The sequence below is a fragment of the Scyliorhinus canicula genome, chromosome 15 (assembly GCF_902713615.1).
Source record: "Scyliorhinus canicula chromosome 15, sScyCan1.1, whole genome shotgun sequence".
In the NCBI taxonomy this organism is placed as follows: Eukaryota; Metazoa; Chordata; class Chondrichthyes; order Carcharhiniformes; family Scyliorhinidae; genus Scyliorhinus; species Scyliorhinus canicula.
The window spans coordinates 3,981,592-4,005,117 of NC_052160.1; the positions used below are offsets into that span (position 1 = coordinate 3,981,592).

At 47.8% G+C, this 23,526-nt stretch overlaps 1 long non-coding RNA gene across 1 annotated transcript in view; it reads right to left on the bottom strand.

Annotated features, from left to right (window-relative positions):
* The window catches only part of LOC119979064, a 111,029-nt gene extending 87,877 nt beyond the window's left edge, over positions 1–23,152 (bottom strand). Inside the window, exon 1 of the long non-coding RNA XR_005463631.1 lies at positions 22,774–23,152. This is a non-coding gene — a long non-coding RNA (uncharacterized LOC119979064). The remainder of the gene's footprint in view (positions 1–22,773) is intronic.
* Positions 23,153–23,526: the final 374 nt, after the last annotated feature.

Sequence of the window (23,526 nt, forward strand, 5' to 3'; positions counted from 1 at the left end):
AATGTAACCCCGCTATTCAAAAGGGAGTAGAGAGAAAAACAGGAAACTACAGGCCAGTGAGCTAACGTCAGTAGTGAGGAAGTTGCTGGAGTCCATTATCAAGGATTTCGTAGCACAACATTTGGAAAGCAGTGGTGTAATCAGACAAAGTAAGCGGGGATTTACGAAGAGAAATCCTGCTTGACAAATCTACTGGAATTCTTTGAAGATGTAACTAGTAGAGTTGAATTAGGGAGAACTAAAGGATTTGGTTCATTTAGACTTTCAGACGGCTTTCAACAAGGTCTCACATAGCAGATTAATATGAAAAGTTAAAGTGCATGGGATTATCATAGAATTTACAGTGCAGAAGGAGGCCATTCGGCCCATCGAGTCTGCACCGGCTCTTGAAGAGCACCCTACCCAAGGTCAACACCTCCACCCTATCCCCATAACCCAGTAACCCCACCCAACACTAAGGGCAATTTTGGACACTAAGGGCAATTTATCATGGCCAATCCACCTAACCTGCATATCTTTGGACGGTGGGAGGAAAACCGGGAGCACCCGGAGGAAACCCACGCAGACACGGGGAGGATGTGCAGACTCCGCACAGACAGTGACCCAAGCAGGAATCGAACCTGGGATCTTGGAGCTGTGAAGCGATTGTGCTATCCATAATGCTACCGTGCTGCTTGGGTAGTGTCTTGAGATGGATAAAAAGCTGGTTAGCAGACAGGAAGCAAAAGGTTGGAATAAATGCGCATTTTCCAATTGTCAACAGTGACTAGTGGGGTACCTCAGGGATCGTGCTGGGACCCCAACTGTTCACATTATATATGAATGATTTGGATGAGGGAACTAAATGTATTATCTCCAAATTTGCAGATGATACAAAGTTGGTGGGAGGGTTGAGCTGTGAGGAGGATGCAGAGATGCTTCAGCAGGATTTGGACAGGCTGAGTGAGTGGGTATATGCATTGGCAGATACAGTATAATGGGATAATGTGAAGCTCTCCGCTTCAGTAGCAAAAATAGGAAAGCAGATATTATTTGAATGGGTGAAATGACAGAGGTGAATATTCAATGAACCTTGTGGTCCTCGTGCATCAGTCGCTGAAAGTAAGCGCGCAGGTACAGCCGGCAGTGAAGAAGGGAAATGATATGTTGGCCTTCATAGCGAAGGATCTGAGTACAGGAATAGGGATGTTTTTACTGCAATTGTATAGGGCATTGGTAAGGCCACACCTGGAGTATTGTGTGCAGCTTTGGTCTCTTTATCTAGGAGGAAGGATGTTGTTGCTATGGAGGGAGGTCAGCGAAGGTTACCCAGGCTGTTTCCTGGGATGGCGGGACTGTCATAGAGGAGAGATAAGTTGGTTAAAATTATGTTTATTGGAGTTTTCGAAGAGTGAGAGGGATCTCATAGAAACTTACAACATTCTAACAGGATTAGACAAGATAGATTCAGAAAGATTGTCTGATGGGGGGGAGTCCAGAACTAGGGTCATAGTTTGAGGATAAAGAGGTAAACCCTTTCAGGACTGAGGTGAGGAGAAATGTCTTCACCCAGAGAGTGATGAATCTGTGGAATTCACCACCACAGAAAGTAGTTGAGGCTAAAACGTTGTTGAATTTAAAAGTGAGTTTGAACAAAGAACAAAGAAAAATTACAGCACAGGAACAGGCCCTTCAGCCTTCCAAGCCTCCGCTGATCCAGACTCCCTACCTAAAACTAGATTTAGCTCTACGTGGTAAAGGGATCAAGGGATATGGGGGGAAGGCAAGGGTATTGAACTTGATGATAAGTCAGGGTCAAAAGGACTTGTGGAGCAGGCTCCTGCTTCTATTTTCTGTTTTCTATGTAAAACCGTGGCGGACTTTCTGTTACATTAAAATAAATCCTTTCCCATTCCTACTGTTGGCTTCCTGGTCGGGTTGTGGCACAACTGGTTTTAACAGATATCTCTTGAAAACAATTATTAGCAGGCACTTCTAACGAGAATGCTACAAGGCACTGCTGATTAGCCTACTTATCGCTCTGCTGCTAATCTGTCAGGGAGGAAATTCTAATTGTAGCCCTTGTCTTGCATTTGCCCCCATCAAAAAGCGTGTTTTTACCAAGACACGTGTTTTGCTGAACACTGTGCCTTAAAAATTATCCTTTTGCATGCTTATCTCCTTAGATTCTAGAACCTGTAATATTAGCAGAATAATGCCGTATTTGGATGTTAAAGAAATCATCCCTTGTGCCACAAGGAATGATGCCCATTTTCTACACCTTCTCTCATTTCTTCAAAGCGTTTGTTAGAATGAATCTAGAATGAATCTAGAATGAATCTAGATTCACACATAGCCTGAAACTGTGATCCTTTACAGAGACCACTTGATCACTGAGGAAACTTCACCATTAACAGATAATTGATGCAGGATTCTATAATGAGGCTAAGGCAAGAAAGAGTAATTTGCAAAATGTAATTGCCTGAAAACTATTTGAATATTTTAATATTCATTAATAAGCGGGTTGGTTATGTCATTCACACCAGCTAATTTATCAGTGTTGGTGGTGTAACCATGCTCTGTATCACAGCACAGATGTCACCTCTATTATTGATAGTCACAGTTTGCGCCTGTGCCAATTACACTCTAAAAATGCATGGTGTGTCGTGTACCCAACATCAGCGAAATGTTCTGAAATCTGACAAACAATTACAGCACTTGTAGAACTCCGGGATACTTAACTTATCAGGTAGCCCTGGAACAAAGCACAAAAGAGAGACAGGACAGATTTAGTTGAGGACTATTATTTTTGTTACTAGTTTTATGAAACATTTTAATGAGTCAAACCAAGCCCAATAACTTCCCTGCCTTGTCTGTGGTTCGGTTGAGATTCTTGGACACTGGGCTGGAGGAACCTGTGTATCTATATGAACAGTGATTCATTTTTCAAGTCATATCAAGTGATAGAGTACCCATTTTTAAAAGTAATTCAGAGACTCTTAGAGGTGGATTCCCTGCCACCCAATAAACATCTAGCTGTGGTTGACATGTCCTCGCCACATCAAAATAGGTTAAGTGCTTTCTGCTGAGAAAAATAGGAATGAAAGCACTTATCTTCTACAGTGTAAAACATTGTGGTTAGCTTCACAGCCAGGTACTTGAGATGCATTCAAGCATGAAGGGAAATTAAAAACCTGGCTGTCTGGAAGCTATTAGTCTGTCAGTTACAGCCCACTAAAAACTATTTATTTTTGAAAGTGAATAGAAGCCTCTCGGATTAAAGGATCAGAGGGGGTTGAAAGCCTTGTGATATGTTTTGGCTTTCTATGAAGCAATAGCTGCTGCTTTTAACACTTCTGTCTGAGACAGCAGGTGTAAGGGACATGTAAGTGAATAAACTGTGATTTTTCACTGTTTCTGCCTGGACTGCTTTTTATGCTTCCAGGTAGGACTGACTGATGAGGAGGTCTCTGGTGGGGGTCTCTGATATGGGGTCTCTGATATGGGGATCTCTGATATGGGGGTCTCTGATGGGGGACCCGATTGGAGGGGGGGGTCTGATGGGGAATCTGATGGGGATGTTTGATGGGGTGCTCTTTTGGGTCCGATAGGGGGTTGGTGGGGGGGGGGGATCTGGTCACACTCAAGCGTGCGTACTGTGGTGGGGAGGTGGTCCATAATTCCTGTAGTGGGGGGGGGGGGGGGATGCCCCTACCTGTCAGCGGGGGGGACAGGATTTGTGTTGTGAGGGAAACGGGGACCCACCATTGGACCTCGGTATCAGTCTGCCCGCTCAAAATGGCGGCCTGATTCTGGGGTTCCAACAGAATCCTGTGAGGTCCCCTCCATACGTGAACATGCATGGCAAAGGAGAGGGAATTACTCCTGGGCACCCCTCCTAGTGCCAGCACAGATTAGGAGCAATTCTACTCCAGCGGGAGAACTCAGACCCCAAGCGGGGAATCCAACCCACAATCGTACAGTAGAAAGGCTGCCCTTCGGCCCATTCAACCTGTACTGGCTCTTTGAAAGAATTATCCAATTAGTCCCATTTCCCTAATTTTCCCCCTCGGCTCTGCAAATTTATCCACTTATTTTTATTTATTTCAAGGGATTTGAGCATCATTGGCTATTTGTTCTCCATCCTTAGTTATCCTTGAGAAGGTAGTGGTTGGATGCTGACTAGAATGGCTGAATTCCATGTAGGTACACCCACAGTGCTGTCAGGGAGGGAGTTACAGGATTTTGACACAGTGACAGTGAAGGAACAGCCGATATATTTCCAAGTCAGGAGGTGAGTAACTTGGAGGAGAGCTTACAGATGATGGTGTTCCCCAGATATCTGCTGCTCTTGTCCTTTTCATAGTCGAGGTCGGGGTGGGATTCTCCAACCTGCCGCACCCATTCTTCAGCACGGCGCCCCCCCCCCGCCTACGCGAGATCCTCTGTCCCGTTTAGCGGCCAATGGGGCCACCCCCAGCCGTGGGGAAACCCGCGGGCTGGGTGCGCTGCGGTGAAGCGGAGGATCCCGTCAATGGAGAATCCAGCCCCACAGCTTTGGAAGTTGCTGCCTAAGGAGCCTTGCGGAGTTCCTGCAGTGCAGCTTGTAGATGGTACACACGGCTGCCACTGTGCCTTGCCTGCTCTCTACAATTCACTGAAATCTTTATCTCCTGTGTGGTTCTAATAAATCTCTTCTGCGTTCTTCCTAAACTGTAGTTCCCAGAATTGGGACTGATGCTTCAGCTAACAGTTAGGCAGTGATTTGTAAACATTTGCCAGAACCTCCCTGATTTTAGGCTCACTCATAGCTGCCAAGGAGGGTGTGTTTTAGATGAAGGCAAGGCCAGACATGATTCAACCACTTCCGGATTTCACTTGGGGGCGTTTGCAGGTGATCGCAGTCAGGTCAATCTTTCCATTTTTAAAATAATCAGTTGTTTGAGTCATTGGCCCTGAATTAGTCATAGAGTCACAGGGGTCAACAGCACAGAAAAGGCCCTTTGGCCCATTGCATCTGCTTCGGTCAAAACCAACACATCTAACTATTTGGCTTCCTGGCTTTAACAGCCATGTAATGGCTTTGCGTGAAATCTGTCAGGGTCAATCAGGTCAGAACTCTCGCGGAAATTAATTGATCAATAAAACTGACAGACTGGAAACTACGCAGTGCCGGCACGCCTATGGGAAAGACTTTTCTCACTTACACTGAGAGAGCAATTTCACTGTTTTCCCAGGTCAACTGTAACATCTGGGAAGTATTTTTACCAACCTGGGCCTTGAATTATCTTGATTGGTTTCAACACTAATCATTCCGTCTGCGCAAAAATGAAAGAGGGAAGGAGTCTGTCCCATGGCTTGCAAAAGAAGTTGGGGATAATATAAAATCAAAAAAGGAGGCCATGAAAAAGCAGCAAGCCTGAGGATGGGGGACATTTCCGAATTCAGCAAAAGAGACAAGAAATCAGATCAAGAGGGCGAAAATAAAGTACGAGGGTAAAATGGGATGGGAAATAGAAACTAGCGTTAAAAGCTTCAATTAATATGGGAAGCAAATAAGATTAGTTTTTTTTTTTAAATTAGAGTACCCAATTATTTTTTCCAATTAAGGGGCAATTTAGCGTGGCCAATCCGCCTACCCTGATATTTTGGGTGTTGTGGGGGTGAAACCCACGCAGACACGGGCGAAGAATGTGCAACTCCACACGGACAGTGTCCCAGGGCCAGGAATTCGAACCCGGGTCCTCAGCGCCATAGGCAGCAATGCTAACCACTGTGCACCGTGCTGCCCGCAAATAAGATTAGTAAAGGCAACGTGCATCAGACGCCAGGAAATTATACTGGGACAAAGAAATGGCAGACGAATTGAGCACGTACTTTGGTTCTGTCTTCACAAAATAACCCTGCCAGAAAGTAAGATCTAGTGCGAGGGAAATGAAGGGAATTCAGTATCAGTCAGTAAATCTGGAGTAATTAATGGGGTTAAAGGCTACAGATCATCAGGGCAGATAACCTGCATTCAAGAGTATGATAGGAAGTGGCCCTGGGAATATTAGCTGCTTTGGTAGGCATTTCCAAAGTCAATAGACTTTGGAGCAGTCTACCTACAGATTCGAGGGTCGTAATGTAACTCCGCTATTTAAAAAGCGAGGGTAGAGGAAAAGGCAGAATTTACAGACATAAATCATGGAAAAGAATCTAGAGCCTATTATAAAAGACGGGATAATAGAACATTTGGAAAGAATTAATGGGATTAGACTAGTTAGATGAGTGTTTTGACCAGCGCAGACTGGATGGGCCTAAAGGGCCTTCTCTTTGCTCTATGACTACGATTTTTGAGGATGCAAATAGTCGAATAGATAAGGGAAAACCAGTGGATGTGGTGTATTTGGATTTTTAGAAGGATTTTAATCCCTCATAAGAGGTTAGTGGGCACAATTAAAGCACATGGATAGGGGGCAATGTATTGGCCATGGATCGAGAATTGGTTGACAGAGAGTGGGAATAAATGGGTCTTTTTCCAAATGGCACAGTAACAAGTGGGGATCAGGATTGGGCACCAGCTGTTCATTATATATATAAATGATCTGGAGGAGGAAACAAATGTAACATTTCCAGGTTTGCTGATGACACAAAACTGGGTGGAATTGTGAGTTGTGAGAAGTTATAGGGTGGTCAAGCTGATTTTGACGTGTTGAGTGAGTGGGCAAGCACCTGGCCAGATGCAGTACAAACACAGCTAAACATGAAGTTACACACTTGGCGTGAAAACAGAAAGGTTATTAAATGGTGATATATTGAGAATGTGGATCTGGGTGCCCTTGTACACCCGTCTGCAACTTATCCCTTTATTTATAAAGCCAAAGGTCCCGAATGTTTAAATTATCCCGTTTTCCCTGCAAAGACAAATTTGTTATCCCCACATGGAGTTGGAGGAATCTATCCTTTTGTAGTCTTTCAGCAGAGGTCAATTTATGTCCTGCTGCTTTAGGCTCAGGGACAAATGTTGCCACAAATGATTTTGAGGGAGAAATTCCTCCTGTCTTTTAGATTACTCAGAAAGACCCACAAGCTGAATAATCACATTTTTTTTTACTTGTGCTGATCTTTTTCTGAAGCTGAAACTGCATCAATCCAGGGATCTAACTAATTTGTTCAATTAACTGAGCCTGAATCCCAATGGAAGCGCATTTTAATATGTGACACATCCACAAGCAAACTGGGAGAGCCTATCATTTCATCTAGTGTCAATGTTAACACAATATTTTATTCATCTTTTTAAAGGTATTATCAACATGACAGAAAATAATTTTGCTAAGCGCCTGTCCCACAGGTCCTGTCATGCGCGAAGAAGAAAAATTTCCTCCTAATGTCTAGTCCTCTTTGAATTTGTTACAATTATAATCTCAATGAAATGTCCCGCCTAACTGATGCATTTTGCCATTTTACAAAGCTGGATTCTGTCATTCTGCATTAAGAATGAATATTAATAGGGAGGGAGGGATTTTAACCTTGTCTGACCAGCAGTAGCAGCAACAATTTCATGTTTAACACCGCACAGCACTTCAACAGAGTGTCTACCAAACACACTTTGACACTGCGCCACGCAAAGGGATATAGAACAGGCACAGCTGGGTCAGTCAGATGGGTTTTAAGGAGCATCTTAAAGGAGGTGGAGGGTGGAAAGACTTAGGGAGGAAGCTGAAGACGTGGCTGCCGATGGTGAGTGATAACAATCAGGAACCATCAGAGTCCCAGAATTGTAGGTGTGGCGATATACCTATGGGCCTATATCATAGATGGATGGTGTGCAGCCTCCAACCAGCAGTGGCACCCCATGAGGTCTCTAGACCAAGATCATGTGACCTGTGACTCCCATATAAGGGAGAGATACTTCCGGCCATCCCTCAGAAGAAGATTAAGATAGGGTAATAAGGACCATACATGTGAATGGTTGGTGCTAAGGCAAGTTCCAGAGGAGTAGTTGGCAGACTCCATGATAACCATGCTTGTAATAAATTGCCATCTTACCACACGAGACCCAATAGAAGTTTCTGGTTTGGACAAGTCAAATGTTTGGTGGATTCCTTCATAAGGTACAAAGGACCAACACTACAGCAGGATGTTACAAAGGCACTTTTGCGGTACAGTGGGTAATGTCACTGCTCTCCTGAGACAGCCAAGGCCAAGGAATGCGGCCAATCCTCCAACACACATCGAAGAGCGAGAGTGTAACAGGGTAGTGTTATGGGGGGGACTTTAACTTCCAAATATTGACTGGAAATACTATAGTTTCGAGTACTATAGAGTGGGTCAGCTTTTTGTGCAGTGTGTGCAGGAGGGTTTTCTGACACAGTATGTAGACAGGCCAACAAGGGGCGAGGCCACATTGGATTTGGGTACTGGGTAATGAAACCCGGCCAGGTGTTTAGATTTAGATGTAGGTGAGCACTTGGTGATAGTGATCACAATTCGTTATGTTTACTTTAGCAAATGGGCAGGGATAGGTATATACCACAAGGCAAGAATTATAGCTGGGGGAAAGGCAATTATGATGCTATTCGGCAAGATTTAGGATATATAGGAATGGGGCAGGAAAACTGCAGGGAATGGGTACAATCAAAATGTGGAGCTTTTTCAAGGAACAAGCTACTGCGTGTCCTTGATAAGTATGTACCTGTCAGGCAGGGAGGTAAGTTGTTCGAGCAAGGGAACCGTGGTTTACTAGGAGGTTGAAGCACTTGTCAAGAGGAAGAAGAAGGCTTATGTTAGGATGAGACATGCAGGCTCCGTTAGGGCACTTGAGAGTTACAAGTTAGCCAGGCAGGGACCTAAAGGGAGAGTAAGAAGAGCGAGGATGAGGACACGACAAAGTCGTTGGCGGATAGGATCAAGGAAACCCCTAGGCCTTCTATAGGTATATCAAGGAACAAAAGACTGATAGAGTAAGGTTAGGGCCAATCAAGGCTAGTAGTGGAAGTTGGTGTGGAATCAGAGGAGATAGGGGAAGCGTTAAATGGATATTTTTCGGTCTCAGTGTTTACCCCTGGAGAAAGACAATGTTGTCGAGGAGAACACTCAGGTTCAGTCGACCAGGCTAGATGGAATTGAGGTTCAAAAGGAGGAGGTGTTAGCAATTTGGAAAATGTCAAAATAGATAAGTCCCCTGGGCCAGATGGGATTATCCTAGGATTCTCTGGGAAGCCAGGAGGAGATTGCAGAGCCTTTGTCCTTGATCTTTATGTCGCCTTTGTCGACAGGAATAGTGCCGGAAGACTGGAGGATAGCAAATGTTGTCCCCTTGTTCAAGAAGGGGAGTAGAGACAACCCTGGTAATTATAGACCGTGAGCCTTACTTCGGTTGTGGGTAAAATGTTGGAAAAGGTTATAAGAGATAGGGTTATAATCATCTGAAAAGAACAGTTGATAGCGATAGTCAACACGGTTTTGTGAAGGTAGGTCATGCCTTCACAAACCTTATTGAGTTTTTTTAAGAAGGTGACAAACAGGTGGATGAGGGTAAAGCGGTTTGATGTGGTGTATATGGATTTCAGTAAGGCGTTTGATAAGGTTCCCCATGGTAGGCTATTGCAGAAAATAAGGAAGTATGGGATTGAAGGTGATTTAGCGGTTTGGATCAGTAATTGGCTAGCTGAAAGAAGACAGAGGGTGGTGGTTGATGGCAAATGTTCATCCTGGAGTTCAGTTACTAGTGGTGTACCGCAAGGATCTGTTTTGGGGCCACTGCTGTTTGTCATTTTTATAAATGACCTGGAAGAGGGTGTAGAAGGATGGGTTAGTAAATTTGCAGATGACACGAAGGTCGGTGGAGTTGTGGATAGTGCTGAAGGATGTTATAGGATACAGAGGGACATAGATAAGCTGCAGAGCTGGGCTGAGAGGTGGCAGATGGAGTTTAATGCGGAAAAGTGTGAGGTGGTTCACTTTGGAAGGAGTAACAGGAATGCAGAGTACTGGGCTAATGGCAAGATTCTTGGTAGTGTAGATGAACAGAGAGATCTCGGCATCCAGGTACATAAATCCTCAAAGTTGCACCCAGGTTAATAGGGCTGTTAAGAAGGCATCTGGTGTGCTAGCCTTTTATAAGCAGGGGGATTGAGTTCGGAGCCGCAAGGTCATGCTGCAGCTGTACATAACTCTGGTACGGCCGCACCTGGAGTACTGCGTTGCAGTTCTGGTCCCCACATTATAGGAAGGATGTGGAAGCTTTGGAAAGGGTTCAGAGGAGATTTACTAGGATGTTGCCTGGTATGGAGGGAAGGTCTTACGAACATAGAACATAGAACACTACAGCGCAGTACAGGCCCTTCGTCCCTCGTTGTTGCGCCGACCTGTGAAACGAGGAAAGGCTCAGGGACTTGAGGTTGTTTTCGTTAGAGAGGAGAAGGCTGAAGAGGTGACTTAATAGAGAAATATAAGATAGTCAGAGGGTTAGATAGGGTGGACAGTGAGAGTCTTTTTCCTCGGATGTGATGACCAACACGAGGGGACATAGCTTTAAATTGAGGGGTGAGAGATATAGGACAGATGTCAGAGGCAGTTTCTTACTCAGAGGAGTAGTAGGGGTGTGGAACGCCCTGCCTGCAATAGTAGTAGACTCCGCCAACTTTAAGGGCATTTAAGTGGTCACTGGATAGACATATGGATGAAAATGGAATAGTGTAGGTCAGATAGGCTTCAGATGGTTTCACAGGTCGGCGCAACATCGAGGGCCGAAGGGCCCGTACTGCGCTGTAGTGTTTCTATGTTCTAATGGCAGGTGAGAAGAGTGAAGAGATTCCTGGTCTGCCATGGGCTGGAATGAACGTTGGACTCTCTACCATCACTATCCCTAGCTCCAGACTAGACATTCATGTAAAAACGGTGCATGTTACCACAATAACCTAGGCCTTCTGAGTGAACTGTAGCCCCCACGCCAGAGAGGGTTGTCGAGCTGAAGTAATATGGTCATATTATTTGATCTATGTTCCAGCTGCTTGAATTACACCAGTTTGTACTGGCATCACTGCTTGACATTGATCTAGACTGACATGCATCAGATATTTTGGTACATCAGTTTCACATCAAGATCAGTTTTTTTGATGTATGGCTCACATCATTGACATTGTTACACATGCATCAGTGCATACACATTAGATATATTTCTGTTTGAATAATACCTTGAAATGCAATCAAAGTGATTATATTTCTTGTAACCATCCTGGTGTGCTGTCTGCCATTGAAGAATGACCAGGAATTGTTTGGTATAGTATTGTTAATCTGGAATAATGGCGTTGAATGGTTGGATTTCCTCATGTTCAATGACATAATAGACTGTAGTTAAATAGCTAGCAAGACTCCAGGAATATGAATGATGTGCTGTGTGAACATTTACAGCTGGTGGCACGGTGGCACAGTGGTTAGCACTGCTGCCTCACGGCGCCAGGGACCTTTGTTCAAATTCAGCCTCGGGTGACTGTGTGGAGTCTGCACGTTCTCCCCGGTGTGTGCGTGGATTTCCTCCGGGTGCTCCGGTTTCCTCCCACAGTCCAAAGATGTGCAGGTTAGGTGGATTGGCCACGATAAATTGCCCCTTAGTGTCTAAAGATTTGTAGGTTGGTTTAAGGGATCGTTCAGCAGAGTGGGCCTCAGTAAGGTCCTCTTTCAGACTCGATGGGCCGAATGGCTTCCTGCTGCACTGTAGGAGCTCTATGATTTCTATGATAACTGATGTGAGACTGTGCAAACAGTGTCTATTTAAGTGACGATGACCATGACACCTTTATCCTGTGACAGCCGTTCAATCTCTCCACTGTTTCATCTATGCCAGAGGATCACTGCCACAGGCTGGAGGTGAGCTGAGAGTTTAGTCCATCCTGTGTAACTTGGCTCAGCAAAGGAGGTTGCAGTTCAAAAAGGCAGAGCAACAGGGAGAGGCATCAACTCATGACCAAGAAGTGGATGAAGGAGAGAGGGAACCAGAAGAAAGATTGGCAGCACAAATGATTGCAGTCAACAAGACCGAGGAACAGTTAATAGATCAGCACCTGAAATTGTTGATGTCCAACAGAAAACGGCAAGGCAGCATTTCTAAACCAACAACACTGGTAATTCTTCAACCTAACTGACCTCCATTCTCTGGCTGCCTGCGCTGTCCCCCCCCCCCCCCCATCCATTCCGCTATGATGTCACTACCCTCAGGGAAGCCCAGTGAGTCAAGGAAAATTAATGTCTTTCCATTCACCTCTGCCGCCACAATGTCTCTCAGAGTTCCTGAACATAAATCTTTGTGGGTCCACACACTTCCCAAGGATGGTCAGGGATGGGCCATGAATGCTGGTCCAGTCAAGCGGAAGCCCACACCCCTTGAATGAATTTTTAAAAACCTTAACCTTCACAATGCGGCTGAATGTTGGAAAACCAGGTGAAGTTCACAAAAATTGCTAAACACTCTGCGAAAGGCCAGGATAGAAGATTCGGGCTCGATCTTCGGTGGATCAAGGACAATCCTAAACTGCATCTGCACAATCCAGGGGTAATTGTAGATATCAGGGTAAACTGTATCTTGCACAAATCCAGGATAATTGTAGATATCAGGGTAACTGTATCTGCACAATCCAGGGTAATTGTAGATATCAGGGTAACTGTATCTGCACAATCCAGGGTAATTGTAGATATCAGGGTAACTGTATCTGCCACAATCCAGGGTAATTGTAGATATCAGGTGCACTAATGGAAAATGAAAAACTCTCCATTGTGAGCCTGTGTCACCCAGAACAGACCAGGAAATACACAATAACCCAATGTCTGAATTGGAAATATGTAGGAAGGGTGATAGTTTACACACAACTAGAATCAGTCCTCAAAGTCAACCCGATTAATATTGTTTCACTTTACCAGTGTCAGTGAAGTGATGTCACTACGTCTGTTTAATGTGGCCAATTTTCATCTCAATGCTATTGCCACAGATATTCTCTTCTGTGGCCTCTCCGTTAACATCCACTATCCATAGCGCTCCAGTCCTGGGGGCTGGTTTAGCACAGTGGGCTAAATAGCTGACTTGCAATGCAGAACAATGCCAGCAGCAGGGGGTTCATTCCTGTACCAGCCTCTCCCGAAATGTGGCGACTAGGGGCTTTTCATGGTAAACTTCATTGAAGCCTAATCGTGACATAAGCTATTATTATTATCCTCTCCCTCAGTCCCCTCTTCCCTGCACTCCCAGCTTAGCCAACCACTGGCCTTGCCTCTCCCGGCTTTACCTGGCCTGGCCTTCCCTTTGCTAACTCCTCTGCTTGACTCCAGGCCTCTGCTCCTACCAGGGTCTTCAGCACCTGTTCTTGGAGAATTCGAGGTCCTTTCCTGAATATTCGGGTGTCCGTTCCTGAGTCTTTGGGCTCTCTTCTTGAGCATTCAGTCTCTGTCTCTGAGTATTCAGGGTCCGTTTCCTGGATATTCCTGCAACAGGGGCTGGTTTAGCACAGGGCTAACAGCTGGCTTTTAAAGCAGACCAAGGCAGGCCAGCAGCGCGGGTTCAATTCCCGTACCAGCCTCCCGAACAGGTGCCGGAATGTGGCGACGAGGGGCTTTTCACAGTAACTTCATTTGAAGCCCACTTGTGACAATAAGCGATTTTCATTTCATTCATTTTTCATTTCGTCTTGGGGTCCCTTCGTGAGCATTTGGCGTCTTTTCCTGAGTATTCAAGGTCGTTCCTGAATATTCGGAGTTCATTCCCGAGTCTTCAGGGTCTGTCCCTCAGTCTCAGGGTCTGTCCCTCAGTCTTCAGGTCCACTTCTGAGTATTCAGGGTATGTTCCTGGGTCCTTTCACTTCAAGTTGTGATTTTTCATCAGCTTTAAGTGAGGCCTTATGTAGTCCTGTCTCCTACATCTGGCTTAATAACCTAAATGTGAAATTGGTTGTTGCTGCTGTAATGGTCCTTCCTGTTCGCACCTGTTGATTTAATATTTCCCCCTTCTTTTATTTTTGCCGTTACATTTAAGATCCATGGATGATTAATGGACATGTGTCTTTAACTCAGCCTGCCATTTTAATTCAAGCAGGAGGAAGGCGTGGCCTGTGCCTTTAGTGCACGCAGAGGATTTCACACAGCCACTCAATCTGTTTGGCCACGTTATGAGCGCACCTTCCTGGGGTGGGTCTCGAACCCAGAGCTTCGGGCCCCGAGGGCGGGACGGTACCCGCTGCGCCATGAGAAAAGTTTTAGTTTGGGCCCCTGCGTTAATAAAGCCAAAAGCAAAAACAGAGAAACTGAAATAAGAACAAAAAGTGTTGGAAAAGCCAACAGGACTGGCAGCATCTCTGCGGAGTGTGAAACCGAGTGAAGTTTCAGTTCAAGGGCCTGTCAACAGATTTGGGTCAATAGCAGCAGCGAAGAGCTGAGGCCCTTGTGGGCAGTAACCTCACACTCAGGTACTTAGTTGGCGGTGGGAGGGGAATGAAATTCGCCAACCTTCCCACCGTGGACTTAATTCGGGGTGGAAGCAGGACCCCTGCCGCCAGCCTCCTCTCTGATTAAATGGCCCCCTGCCACCAAACACATCCAGGGGAGGGCACCAAATTCCATCCTATGAGTTGTTACACCCATGAGTCCACATTTAGCTGCCACTAGATCAGCATTTAAATTCTAACTTCAAGTTAGAAAATAAACCCAGCAGTTCCAGGATTGGGCAGAAAACAAAATGTTTACAAACATTAAGCTTTGATTCACAGCTCCTGGACCACTTCCAACAGAGTTAAGTGCTGTCAGATTTTGGCTGACCACTTCCAAAGTCACTCACCTTGAAGTGAGGTGATTGGAAAGCACTTAACTCTGTTTGAAGTGGTTTCAGGAGCTGTCAATCAAAGCTTGATGTTTAAACCATTGCGGCTGGACTACTTCAAAGGTATCCAACCGTGAAGGAAGATGAATGGAACAGTACTGACAGCTGAGGGGGCTGGTGGTTGGAAGCTCTTGATCACAGCCTTATAAATACAATATCAAAGATCTGAGGGGGTTCAAACACAGCTGAATGGTTTTCTCTTTCCAGGAATTGACAGGTGCTGCTTCCTGTGCCTGTGCCAGCAGATGCATTGCACAGGTGAGTGCTACAGCAGTAATTTTTTTTTCACTGCCTCTGTCTGGACTGCTCTCTAGCTTCCAGACAGGGGTCTGTCTTTTGGGGGAATCTGTGGGGGGGAGGGGGGGTCTCCTATTAGGGGGTATCTGTGAGGGATCTTTTTATGGAGGGGATCTCTTGTGATTCTCATCACCCCCATACTAGGGGGAAGGAGGAAACTCAGAATAAACAAGGGTGGGAGACTGCTGGAGGGGGAAGGTGAATTGTGATGTGGGAGGGGGGGGGGGGGGCGTGGCCAGCCATGGGACTTCACTAATCTGCATCTACCCTATTTATTCTGGTATAAATTTGCATGGCGAAGGATTGGGGAATCGCTTCCTGGTTTGCACTCCCATGCAATTCAGCTCCAGTGGGAGACATATCTCCAAACGGAGAATCTCGCTATGTGTGCTGGACAGCCTGTCAGTGAGCTTTCTCCCAGTGGCTCAAAGCATCACACTTATTGCATTTATGACAAAGAATCCCAGGGCAGACTGACTGAAAATATATATCAGCAATTTTAAAGGTGAATTGGCTCAGCAAACTGTGGATAAAACTCGACCCCTGTGTGGAAGCTTCATCTTCTTGGGATGGTGCATCTGATCTCCAGAAATCTCACACGCAGCTCCCAACCTTATGTAAAGAAGAATAATCAGAACCCCACCCCCCACCCTGCCTCAGACGGTACAAATATCCAACAAAGATAAACAGCGTAAAATAATGTTTCGCTGATTGTGAAGGTTTACTGCTACAGGTGAATTTTTTTAAGTGGTCTGTGTAATAACGCCCAGCCCTTAACGCACACAGAACTGGAGTAGGCCATTCAGCCCATCGAGCCTGCTCCATCACTCAGTACGATGATGGATGATCAGACATTTCGATACCTTTTCACCCCCACTATCCCCCATCACCCTTCACATTATTGTTAATCAGAAATCTGGTCAATCTCTGCTTTAAAGACACTCAGTGAGTGAGCTTCCACAGCCTCTGGGTTAGAGAATTCCAAAGATTCACCACCCTCTGCATCAATAAACTTCTGCTCAATTCAGGCATCCCCTTTATTTTGAAATGGTGCCCCCGGGTTGTAGACTCCCCAACCAGGGGAAGCATCTCTTATCTGCATCTATTCCTTTCAGTATTTTGAAGGTTTCAATGAGATTACCTCTCATTCTTCAAAACCCTAGAGAAGACAGGCCCAGTTTGCCCAATCTCTCTTCATAACTCACTGTCGCCATGGAATCGGATAATAGCTACAGTACAGAAAGAGACTATACGGTCCATCAGACCTGCACTGACCCTCTGAACGAGCACCCCCACCCTATCCCAGTAACCCTGCATCCCCAATTAACCTTTGGAAACAAAGGGGCAACTTAGCATGGCCAGTCCACCTAACCTGCACATCTTTGACTGGGGAGGAAACTGGAGTACCCGGAGGAAACCCACGCAGGCATGGGGAGAGCGTACAAACTCCACACAGGCAGTCACCTGAGGTCGGAATCAAACCCAGGTCCCAGGCTCTGTGAGGCAGCAGTGCTAACCATCCGTGCCATCCCCAGAACATGTCTGTGGTTACACTCTCTCTGAGGACGGGGGCCAAAACTACCCACAATGCTCCATGTGCGGTGTAGCCAAGCTCCGATACAATTGAAGCAAGACTTCACTCAAATCCTCTTGTGATAAGAGGCCAACGTACTATCAGCCTCCCGAATAGTTTGCTCCACCTGCATGTCAGCTTTCAGTGACTTATGGACAAGGGCACCCAGGTCCCTCTGTACAACTACACCTTCCAATTTCTTACTATTTAGGAAATTCTCTGCCCAAACTGTTCCTTCTACCAAAATGGATTATCTCACATTTTTCCACATTATATTCCATCCACCATGTTCTTGCGCACTTGTAAGTCTTTCCAAATCCTCCTGTAGCCGCTTTACATCTTCCTCACAACGCACATTCCTGTCTAGCTTTGTATTATGCGGCGAATTTGCAAACATTACATTTCGTCCCCACATCCAAACATTGATATATGTTGTGAGCAGCGGGGCCCCAAGTGCTGATCCTTGCGGAACCCCACTAGCCACACCCTGCCAAGACGGGAACCCGTTTATTCCTGCTCTCTGCCTGCTGACCAATTTCAATCCATGGCAGTATATTCCCTCCTATTCCATGTGCTTTGATTTTACTAATCAGCCTCTTTTGGGGGAATTTATCGAAAGCCTTCTCGAAACGGTTGAAGAATTGCTCCTTGTTGTAACTTTTCAATTGCCCCTTAAAATTGTTGTGAGTTTTGTATAAACGAGTGTTATTGCCACAAAGCAAGTTTCAATGCGACAGTTTCGATAGTGACAATCTATTTGGTGACCTCCACACAACCTGCTCACAAAGAGAAGATTTCGCCACACTCATTACCAGTTACAAATTCCCACTTTGCTGTTTGCCTTTAGACATGCAAAACGAAACATCGAAAAAAGGATGGAGATCTAGACTGTGACGGCCTAGAGTACAGTGTGGTGTCATGTTGTTATTATATGTTATCAATCTTACTGACACAATCCACAGTGATACCCCTAATGTAACCAAGAACCCAGTTTGTTCACATTAGCATTTTTGTCATCACAATTGTTATCTGTGAAATCTTAATTATTCCTGGACGACACAGAACGGAAAACAGGATGAGCTCCAAAAATAATTTCCAACGGACAAAATATATTGAAGAAACTGAACAGCAACAAATTATTCTCTGGGGGAAACCGGCAGTTCCTGGAAATGAGCCAAAGATGTTGGCCGGAATTCTCCATTCGGGAGGCTATGGCCGGAATTCTCCATTCGGGAGGCTATGGCGGAATTCTCCATTCGGGAGGCTATGGCCGGAATTCTCCATTCGGGAGGCTATGGCCGGAATTCTCCATTCGGGAGGCTATGGCCGGAATTCTCCTTTCGGGAGGCTATGGCCAGAATTCTCCATTCGGGAGGCTATGGCCGGAATTCTCCGTCGGCCAACGGCGGAATCAGGAAACGCGATTGGACAGAGAATAGCGCGTCAGCCAAAAAACGAGGCATGTGTTGAAGACTTTCGGCTGAGCCAGGGGAACCGTACGCAATATCTGCCGGATCAGGGCGCACCCCGATACCCCAGGGGGATAGGGAAGGACACCCCGCTCCCGGTGGCCGTTCAAGGTGACGGTCGCCCTGAATCTCTTTTGCCATGGGGTACTTGCAGACCTCTGTGCACAGGTCCATCTGCATCATCACGGAGGCCTGCTCGGCACAGTACATCAGGTTTCAATGTGGACCAAGCCCACCAGGATGCCCGGGCAGTGGGTCTGCCACCATTGCTGGGATGTCCCAGGTTCAGGGGGTGATCAAAGGGACGCATGTCCCCCTACAAGCACCAGCGCATGAGGGGCTGGTCTTCACAAACCGAAAAGGGTTCCACTCCATGCAGCTGGTGTGTGACCGCGAGGTGCACATCATGCACGTCTGCACCCGTTCCCACGGCAGTGTGCACAACGCCTCCATCCTGGCACACTCGACAGTTCCTGACACCTACAAGACGCCAGCCCCAGCTGGGGGTTTAACTCCAGGTCATCCACTGCAGTCGGGGCTGAGTTCACCTATCCAGAGGTCAGAGGCCAAGGTGGAGACAGCCACGCCGCGACCAGGGCCGTGATCCAGCAGAGCAGCAGCATCCTGAAGAAGTGGTTCAATCTGGGCGTGGGTGGGGGTGGTGTCGGGATGGGGGGTGGTGTGGGGGTGTGGGAGTGGTGTGGGGGTGGTGTGGGGTGGGGTGGGGTTGGGGTGGTGTGGATGTGGGGTGGGGTGAGGGTGATGTGGGGGTGGTGTAGGTGTGTGGGGGTGGTGTGGGGGTGGTGGGTGGTGTGGGGGTGTGGGGGTGGTGTGGGGGTGTGGGTGGTGTGGGGGTGTGGGTGGTGTGGGGGTGTGGGGTGGGGTGGGGGTGGGGTGGGGGTGGTGTGGGGGTGTGGGTGGTGTGGGTGTGCTGTCGGGGTTGTGGGGTGGGGAGAGGGTGGTGTGGGGGTGGTGTGGGGTGGTGTGGGGGTGTGGGGTGGGGTGGGGGGTGTGGGGGTGGGGTGGGGGTGGGGTGGGGGTGGTGTGGGGGTGTGGGGGTGGTGTGGGAGTGTGGGTGGTGTGGGGATGGTGTGGGGGTGGTGTGGGGGTGGTGGGTGGGGGTGGGGGTGGTGGGTGGGGTGGGGGTGTGGGGGTGGGGTGGGGGTGGGGTGGGGGTGGTGTGGGGGTGTGGGGGTGGTGTGGGGGTGGTGGGTGGGGGTGTGGGGGTGGGGGTGGGGGTGTGGGGGTGGTGTGGGGGTGTGGGGTGGTGTGGGGGTGTGGGGTAGTGGGCTGGTGTGGGGTGGTGAGAGGGTGGTGTGGGGGTGGTGTGGGGGTGTGGGGTGGTGAGAGGGTGGTGCCACGCATGCCAAAGGGACACCGCAACTCAGCGGGGGCTCACTGTTTCCCCAATTCCGACCTCTGCCTCAGTGACTGCCCTCTCCCCAGGCCCACCACGAGGTCCAGTGCCCGCTGCTTCCATATCGATGATGGGCTGCATGCCCGACGGGCCCCCTCCATGCCCTCTCTCCCTGCGGTTGTACACAGCCTTCTCCTGGGGGGGCCGTGAGTAAGGGGAGGGGGGAGAACAGAAAATTCACAATGTTAGGTGATGGAACCATCAATTCACCAGACACGTGTTTTCCGATGTGAATCTCGGCTTTAATCGACTTACTTCAGAGCCAGCCTGTTACCCGTTGATGAACTCTTAGTGAACTCAGGCTGACTCTGGACAAGGGTATTTATACAGCTGCACTAGGGGGAGGAGTCGTGGGCGGAGCCAAGGGTGGAGCCCAGTACAAGTTCCTGAGTACTCCCAGAGCTACTCCCCCTAGTGGTAGGATAGCGCTACTGCGCTTACAAAGGACAGTGTGAATTAACATATATATATATATATATTACATTCACCACATTAGGGAGTCAGATGGAGGCAGCGCAGGGAGTGGGCAGCTGCTGGCCTTTGTGAACAGGGCAGCCGGCCATGGCGGGCACTATGGGTCCGGGCATGTGGTGCAGGGTTGGGGGTGCGCGAGCAAACTGCCGGCGGCTGGGGTTCGGTTTGCCCTCCGGTGGAGGGGGTGGGGAGTTACCGGTGTGTGAGACTGGGGTTGGTGCCAGGGGCACGGTGCTGGGCGAATCACCCTGGGCACTCTGTGGAGATTGTGCAGCTTTTTCTGGCACTGCTGGCCGGGTCCTGACGGTGGGGCCCACGGCGCTCACGGCCTCTGCCACCCGTGCCCAGGCCCGGCGTACGTTGGCGGGGGGCAGCCTCCTTCCCACCCCGGGGAACAGTGTGCCCTTCCTTTCCTCCATGGAGGCCAGCAGGGTCTCCAGCCCTCATCTGCCAACCGGGTGCCGCTCTCTTGCTGCCACCTTATTGGCCGTGATGAGTGTACGTGGGGGGTGAGTGCTGGTATGTGACTGCAGCCTGTCAGCCTCTCGAGTGCCAATCCCGGCGAATCGCACACTGTTTTTCATTGGAATTGCCCCAGTTCCAGGTGGCATCGATGCTCGAGCATTAACGGATCCGGAATTGCTCGGGAATTGCTCGGGACTGGGTCCGCTCCCGTGGTCGGGGAACATCACCGATTCGTCCGACATCAGCTCTTAGTCTCCGAGACGGAGAATCCGGCCCGATGTTGTTCCGCCGGAGATGAATCGCCACTGATCCGTGCAAACTCTGGGAACACAAATCAGAAGCGATTCACAATGTCTTGTCCGGCTGGTTTATGGATGAAGGGGATTGCGAAGGATCCTCCTATCGGGCTGCCCAATACCGAGGTCTGCTGGCTGGGGTCCCCTCCCTCCCCACAATGCAATTCCACCCCCACCACCACAGGATTTTGTGGGTCCATAAGTCCACAAGACATAGGAAGCAGAATTAGGCCACTCGGCCCATCGAGTCTGCTCCGCCATTCAATCATGGCTGATATTTTTTTCATCCCCATTCTCCCCAAAACCCCTGATCCCCTTTTTTATCCAGAACCTATCTATCTCTGTCTTAAAGTCATTCAGTGATTTGGCCTCCACCGCCTTCTGCGGCAAAGGGTTCCACAGATTCACCACCCTCTGGCTGAACAAATTCCTCCTCATCTCTGTTTTAAAGGATCGTCCTTCTAGTCTGAAATGATGTCCTCTGGTTCTAGTTAGAAGGGTATGAGGATGACCCACAACCACCCCCCCCTCACCAGAGACCCCCATTACAGAGACTCCCACCAGAGTCCCCCATAAGAGAGACCCACAGCAAAGACCACCCCCCCCCATAAGAGAGACCCCACCGGAGATCCCCCCCCCCCCATAGGAGAGACCCTGGCCTGGAATACCACCTCCCAATACAGAGACCCGGGCCTGGAAGCTGGAGAACAATCCAGGCAGAGACTGTGAAAAAAAATCACTGCTTTAAAACTCACCTGTGCAACACACCTGTTGCCTCCGGGAGAGAAACAGCATCGGTAAATTCCTAGGAAGGGAAACAACATCAGCTGTGTTTAAACCCCCTCAGATCTTTGGTCTGCAAGGCTTTCATTCACATCGATGTGAAATTGATTTTACTAACCTCTGATTGACAGCTTGCACACACTCAGCTGTCTAGATTGTTTAACCCCGTTTATCTTCGCGCTTGAGTAGATTTCAAGGAGCCAGCTGTGAAAACTAACTGCAACTTCCCTCTTGAGTGAAACTGTTATTTATGCAATTACAGATCTCACCAGAAAGATCAAGCCTGGGATTGGATATGTACCAGATCCCAGGTAATCTAATCGACCAAATTCCCCAACAGTTCCAGAAATACGCCACTTATCAGAGCAACATCTTCCTGGAGTGAATGACGATGCGAAAACTGGTATTCATGTTTCATTGATAAAGGTAAAGTCACCAGAGTCCCACAGGCTGCTTTTCCCTTTGAGGGGGAGAGCTGACTGTTGGTGGTTTAACCTGAGGGACACCACACCCCAGGCGAGGGGCAAGGTTGAGAAGACGGGACCTTCATGAATAACCCCAGCCGGGCCGGGAATTGAACATGCGCTGCTGGCCTCACCCTGCATCACACGCCAGCTGTCTAGTCAAGTGAGCTAAACCACTGCTATTCCTGCTCCTATTTTCTATATTCCGATGGCTCCAAGTATCTGGCAGGATATGGTGGTGGTACACTGTGGGAAACTGGGTCAGCTCACAGTCAAACCTTGGTGAAGTTAAGTCAGATGCTTCAAACCATTTATCACGCTCCCCCTTATTTTCATTCACCTTGCCTTTGGCTTGTTTTTGGTTTCAGATGTTGGGGGGTGAGCAGTGAGCGGTACAGAGACAGTAGAGCAAACTGTGTTTGATTCCCGACTTGGGTCACTGTCTGTGCGGAATCTGCACGTTCTCCCCATGTCTGCGTGGGTTTCCTCCGGGTGCTCCGGTTTCCTCCCACAAGTCCCGAAAGACGTGCTGTTGGGTGAATTGGACATTCTGAATTCTCCCTCTGTGTACCCGAACAGGGGCCGGAATGTAGCGACGAGGGGATTTTCACAGTAACTTCATTGCAGTGTTAATGTCAGCCTACTTGTGACACTGATAAAGATTATTATCATTAAAATCCACAATCTATCTGACACACAGGTTTGACTTACCCCGTCTGTCATACGTGCATCGTGGCATTTAAACTCTGTACATACAGCTGAAGGAAAGGCTTTGAACAACGTTGCCCTAATGTGGGGGCGGAGGTCAAGGTGAAACAGAACAAAATAAAATTTTAAAATTCAGATCACTAGCGTGCTGTGGGTTTCAGTCCCACCACTGACAGACGGTGCAGTGATGTGTGTAAACCTGGATCGGTTCTCAGGGCAGAGCGAGGCATCCTCCGAATGCAGTTCGCGAACATAGCAAGCCAATATACTCCACCCAGCAATGTGACAAGTATTGCCTTCCTCTGATCAGTGCCGAGCTGACAATGAAAGTCATTTCGCCATTTTTACCTCCATTGCCACAGGGAAACTTGACGGGATGGAATGAAATAACGTTTCGAGGTTTCTTGGGGGAGAGGAAAATGCTCATTACCGAATTTGCATAATATTTTATTTGTATGCAAGACCATCCTCCTTCGAGCCTTTGTAACTGGAAACAAAAGGATGATTGTGACTGGTGCTGATATTCTGTGGTTTATGTTACTCCCTTGAGAGAGAGTGCAGTGAAGTAAACCACAATCTAGCACATCAATGCTTTCAACTAAAACCAAACATGACAGCTTTACAAATGTGCAGTCTGTTCAATTTATTATTTAATGCTTTCAATAAATATTTGCATGACCTGACATTGGGGAGGCTTTCTAATAATTCATAGCGCCATGCATGATAAATTGTTTAGCAACAGATTCTCAAATCAGG